General features: G+C 37.9%; 1 long non-coding RNA gene across 2 annotated transcripts; it reads left to right on the top strand.

Moving 5' to 3' along the window:
- The first annotated feature begins 468 nt into the window (after nt 1-468).
- Nucleotides 469-1,551, top strand: LOC134217718 (uncharacterized). 2 transcript variants are annotated; one of them, XR_009981139.1, is made up of 3 exons: nt 469-579; nt 664-1,215; nt 1,277-1,551. It is a non-coding gene; the product is annotated as an uncharacterized LOC134217718 (long non-coding RNA). The 2 variants fall into 2 exon arrangements; XR_009981140.1 differs by having other exon boundaries at nt 664-1,194; nt 1,404-1,419.
- Nucleotides 1,552-6,195: the final 4,644 nt, after the last annotated feature.

Genomic DNA, 6,195 nt, shown 5'->3' with positions numbered 1-6,195 from the left:
TTTTATAGATAAAAACATACGATTCTTCGAATATGTTTTTCATAATAAACAACAGTTAAAAACAGTAAAATTTCAATTGACTCTATTGTTTGAACAAAACTGTTTTTTTTTAAATTATTTTTCATGTTCTGTTAACATCAATTTATGCTTATCGAGATGTTTATTATTCTTTTATATTATCGATTTTATTAATCAACTTTAAATTTTTAATTTCTTTTATTTGAGTATTTCGTACACAGAGAGAAAAATAGTTGTGGTTTCAACGTTTTCTAATGTTATTTTAAAAGTGAGAAAAATTTGGTAGTTTTGAGTGCTAAAATGTCAAGTTAAATGATAAATTTTTAATCTGAATGTTTTTTTCTCAGTTAAAAATTGTGATTTTTACAGTGTCAGCACTCAGAACAAAACTTCCAAAATAATCAAATTTACTTTCATATTTCATGTTTTTGGCAACACTGATACAAAAAAATAATGCAACCGGCAGCCCGTGACAATCTGTCAATCCAAACTTGTAAAAAAAGAAAAAAGCTGTGCAAAATTTGCAAATTTGTTCTAAGGTTTTAGTTATTCAAAATATAGGTATTTATTCAACCAAAGCAATTTAATTTACGTCGAAAACATTTTATTAATAATGACAACTTTTTTACACTGCTCGGTGTTTAGGTTAATGAAGGAATTCGGCTCGGAATTCGGTAACCAAACCGCATAAAAAAATGACTATCCAAAATCGTCTAGTTCGGGAAGAAGAGAAGATATCCAGTTGCGTTAGAAACGAGGGCATGTGGAAAAGCGGCCGGTGATGGTTTCCGGAAGCTCAAAAAATGCCAGTGCCAACATCAAAACGGTACGGAAGGAGAAAAACTATGCGGTTGAAAAGAAAAATAAAGTGCAAAACATTCAGGAGAATGACGATACAAAGGCCATGATTTGTGGAGAGAAGCTGCACCTGCCTCGTTTGCCCCTTAGCAGGCTCTGCTGTCCATGGACACTCTGGATAAACTCAATTTTATTCGGATCTTTCGGATTGATTAAGTTGTAAGGATCTACGCTGTGATCTCAGTACTGTTCTCGGCTGAAGGAAAAAAATCCAAAGCATCTTTAGATAATAGGAAGTCGTATCAACTGATTATATATAAGATCAATAAGAAGTTTTCGAATTAGCATAAGGAATACAATCAACTGGATGTGAGGAAAGTATTGAAAGAGTGGCTTAAGGTACGTATGGTATATAAAATTCACCAAAGTAAAGTATTTTATCATCGTTTATTCACGGTAGCCGCATCCTGTTGAGCTTAAAAAGCGGGCTTTGTATAAAGCAGCAGCTGAATGATGGAATGATTATTCGGGTCAATGAATAAGAGGACCAACAAACGTGATTCCAACCGAATTCAACAATGCCTCAGCAGATGAAAGGTATACTGTCAGGATCGAGGTCAGGATGGAGCGGACAAAACGGCCATTACTACCGTCTGTTGAATGGATTGACGTCAGAATGTGCGTTGGCGGGAATCGATGGCCTGAAGGTACCGAGTCAAGCAGGAGAAAATGTGGATACTGATCTTCCTTCTGTATAACAGGTTGTATGGGACACATACAAAATTTCAACCATTGACCGTGAAGGAAAGCGATCATGTGGAGTTGAATTTCATTCTTATGTGTAAATTATTAAAACGAGAAACAATAAAATGTTCAATTGAAAAAATAATAATAATTGTGAAATTATATTCCAGACAAATATTCTTAAAATGAAAGCCTATGAATCCTGTTGTTTTGAAAGCATCACTAGTTAAAACAAAAAGAAATCCACATTTCATTTTGAAAGAAAAACTTTTGTTTTTACAAACATTTGATTCTTACCGAAGCACAGTTCTTGAATTGGTAAATTTAACAGTTCTATACTTTCTACTGAAATTCACTAACTCATTTTCTTAATTTTACCAACGATTCTTTTATTTTGACCATCGATTTTTTTTTGTGTGTAGTTTCCGTTGAGTGTGTATGCTGGCGATTTGACATGTTTTCATCTGCACCAAAACATGAAACAAGTTTGTAAAAGTGTTTTCTGTTGCGGTAATGTCGGAAGCCGCTGGCCAAACCTTTGAAGGGCAAATCAGGTCAGCTGACAACTTCTGATTGTAACTCGAACATCCGCAACAACCATTTTCCTTGATGGTGTTCGACGTGTATTTCCGGCAGAACTGCATAGTGTCAACATCCTGAATCACAATATATGCTCCGGTGTTGGATTCAACTTAGCTGGTAAGTTTTCTTCATTAGGAACAAATAGGAAAATCCTGAACAAAATTTTTGTTATATTCTCTTTTTTTGTTATATTCTAGGTTGAGCTGGTTGGACCACGAGAAACCGCCACAGTATGGATCACCAGAAACCGACAGTACATGTACTGCAGTGAAATGAATTCTTGCTTTAGAGCCACCAAGCGTCGTGACGAGGAGGGCCAAGAGGGTTTGTCACTACGAATGAAAAATGCCAATCGTGTGCTCCAGGAAGAACCAGTGCAAGAGTTTCTATTTATTTAGAATAAGTTAATTTTAATTTATTTTGAAATGAAACCTTCGAATATTTAAGGTAAATGGTGAAAAAAAAATAGTTTTACTAGTTTAGTTTATTTTTTAAAAAATGTAGTGATTGTTTCCAATTACAAATTGTAATGATGTTTGGTAAGGATGGAAGTATTTTTTGCATCTCACAAAAATGTGATTTTTCTCTGTTAAAAAATTAATTGTAAAACATTAAATTGTATTGTATTTCTATTGTAGTACTGAAGTGAAATTCATTCTAAATTCTATCCAGTTTTCCGCGAGTGGTAATGGCCGCCAGCTTGCCTGCGGGTTAGTCTCTGGTTTGACGTTTATGGAGGTCAACTGCACCCACCGTTCCGAGCATTTTGATCAATATGGTATATTAGAAGGCTTGAGTTCACTTCATCAGCACCTTCTTATATGCCACATTGGTCAGAATGTTCGGAACGGTGGGTGCAGTTGACATCCCCAAACGTCAAATCAGAGACTAACTCGCAGGCAAGTTGGCGGCCATTACCGCTCGAGGAAAACTGGATAGTACTTGTATAGTAAAACAATAAAAAAAAGTGAGCAAAAACATTTAAAACACATTGTTTTCTATTGTTTCGTCTATAGAAATCATCCAATTGAAGAACCGTAAAATTAATTGTTTTGCTCTGAATTTTGTATGAAAAATTTTCGATTTTTTTATTGTAAAGATACATAACAACCCCTATTTTTTATTGTAAAAGTCCCGTTTACCATTCAATTTATCGTGCAAAACCATTAATTTTTATGCACTTTTATTGTAAAATTTCCATTACATTCAATGGTAATTATTATGTACTAAATGGTGCTGTAGCAATAAAATTTATTGTTTTTCAATGATATTTTTTATCCGGGTAGTTTAAAATTTGTTGCAATATTTTCACCTCAGCACACTAGACAAAGGTATTTTCTTCAGGTCGGTGCTGGAAAATCCAATGTAAATGTTAGTATGGCTTTGTAATAATTGAAAGAGAAAGTAAACAAAGAGAGCCTCTCTTTTGGACTTACGACATTTTCAAAAATCACGCGAGACATACAACACGAAGAGAAGATGGGTGACGTCACGCAGAGCATCGTGTGGGATGCAGAAATTTAGGGGGTTTTTAGTTTGAAAACCACACTGGTGGTGAACGTTTGATTAATTGCAAGTGGGTAGATGAAAATTGTATTTTGTATTTTTTTAAATGAAAATTGTTAACATTGTTTTAATAAATTTTAGATCTGATGATGGCTGAAAAGCAGTAGGCCGAAACGTTATGCAAAATTATGCAAAGTGTGTGTTTAGTTTTCACCGAAAAATATCAACAAATTAACGATATAACTTACATATCTAGTTGTCACAATATCAAACATTTAAAAGAAACTCTACTCACATTAAAATCAAAGCCTTCAACGCCGTTCAGAACCGCGCAAAACATCTCTCAAGCGGGTTGTTTTGTCCAAAGGTTGTACGATGGCGTGCAGTCCAAAACAGCAAACGCTGGCGGGAGCGGCGAGCAGGAACAAAGATATTCACCTGCTGTAGAAGATCGGGACAGTCTATTCGATTGCTAATTATGTCAAAGGCGAACATTGTTTGCAGAAATATGCGTCGTTTTCGTAGAGACTCCAATCGGTTGTCTGCCAGTTTTCTGGAGCTGGAGCCGGTTTTCGTACGGGGGATTGTTCCACGGTAGTCGTCGTAAAGTGAAACGGAGGAAGCAACGTCTAACTCTTTCAATTCTAGTGATGTGCGTTTCTTGGTATGGTGCCCAGACTTGCACACCATATTCTAGAATACTTCGAACAAGCGAACAGTACGGTACCTTCAGCGAGTACACGTCACGAAACTCGGATGCGTTGCGACGAATGAAGCCGAGTACAGCGAAAGCCTTTGCGGTTATCGTGGTAATATGCTCCTTGAAGTTTAGATTGCTGTCCATTATTACGCCAAGGTCTTTGATGGATGATACTTGTTCCAGTGTTGCATCGTTTACAGCGTATTCAAATCTCAGCTGCCTTCTACTTCTGGTAAAGTTTATAACCTTGCAAGTTAGTTGTGGTCGAACGGGTTTTTACAAATCCGTGTTGATATTGCGAAATTATAACGCAACGGAGCACATCATATCGTGGATCAAAAGCTCAAGCATCTTGGCAAGGCAACACAGAATGGAAATGGGACGATAGTTTTCGACGTCACGAATGTTTCCGGCTTTGTGTATAGGAGTAACTGCTGCCAACTTCCACACATCCGGAAAAACTGATTCCGCCAGCGAGAGTTTGTATAAGTATAATAAGTGTACCGGAGCTCCGAGAGCATCTGCGCATCGTTGAATAAATACGGGAGGTAGTTTGTCCAATCCCGAACCTTTGGAAGCATCGACAGAGTTCACTGATCTGACAACGTCTGCTGAGAGTCAGTGTTGTAGACAGTCTTGAAGAATTTTGCGAAGGGTTCGGCAGAATCTTACTCGTCTATGCTAGTTTCGTCGCCGAAAGATATATCCGGTGGCATATGTTGTTTGTTTTTTTTTTTTGCCTACTACGGATGTGACGGATGTAACAGCTGGAGATCGTTGGTTCAATTACAGGCTCGTCCCTTTCCTACTTTGTATTTCTATCTTAGTTCATTCTGTGTTTCACGTTCTAACAAAACGATTCCTACTGTTATAACCTTCCACACTAACAAATCCAAAACCTCCCGTGGCACCTATGAGAGGTCGTAGAGTTCTCTGCATCGTTCTTAAGTAGATGTCCAACTAACCATCCTTCCCCTTCCTCAGCATTCGCAAGTACGTGGCCAGGACAGATCTCGACTATTGGATTGGATTGCATTCCTTCCACGGTAACTGATGAAAGTGATGCTACTCTCGTACAATAGTCCGGGCTTGTACCACCTACGAATTTGAGCGAAATGCTCAATGCTAATGCTAATGCTAACTCATATGTGACGCCAAAAACAAGAAGGGTCTGATTTGACCGCATCTTCAACACGAAAAATGTATTCACGGAAAGAGGAGGACAAACAATTGTCATATTCTGCTTCAAGCATTCGAAGAACTATCTTGATTTCATCAGAACGGTGTCGACTCGGTGACTCCACGGTGACAGCATCGTAGTTGCAGCGGTTGAAGTCAAAATCCTGGTCTTCTGCGATCGACTCTGGGATATGCGATGCACTTAGTGATGTAGAACGTAGCATAAACGGTTTGTGGTGTCGGTCAAACGGTAAGATCGTAACTGGGGCTTCGATCAGCTCAACTTCGTTACTGTTGCTCACAAAAGCCAAGTCAAGAACTCTGCTGTTGGAATTACGAACGTCACAAATTTGGTGCAGTCCGCTGGCAATCATGTTTTCAGTGAATACAAGCTCTTGCTCGGTGGATGGCAGGTAATAATCAATATCTTCATCATATGACCATAGTAACCAGGGTAGATTATAGTCACCGACAATCATGACGGAGTCGATGTCGGCTGCCATGCTCATGATTTGTTGAACGCAGTTGGAATGAACGATATATTTATCAGGCTCACTGTTGGGCCTTAAATAAATTTCACAAATGTAGACGCTTCGAGACGGAAATGATAGCCTTACAACAACTTGTTCAAGCAAATCGCAACTATCAAGCTCAACGGGAACACTGGA

Source organism: Armigeres subalbatus, chromosome 2 (assembly GCF_024139115.2).
Source record: "Armigeres subalbatus isolate Guangzhou_Male chromosome 2, GZ_Asu_2, whole genome shotgun sequence".
Lineage (NCBI taxonomy): Eukaryota > Metazoa > Arthropoda > Insecta > Diptera > Culicidae > Armigeres > Armigeres subalbatus.
Note: the sequence above shows the minus strand (reverse complement) of the source record. Positions and strands in the feature narration are given on the sequence as shown.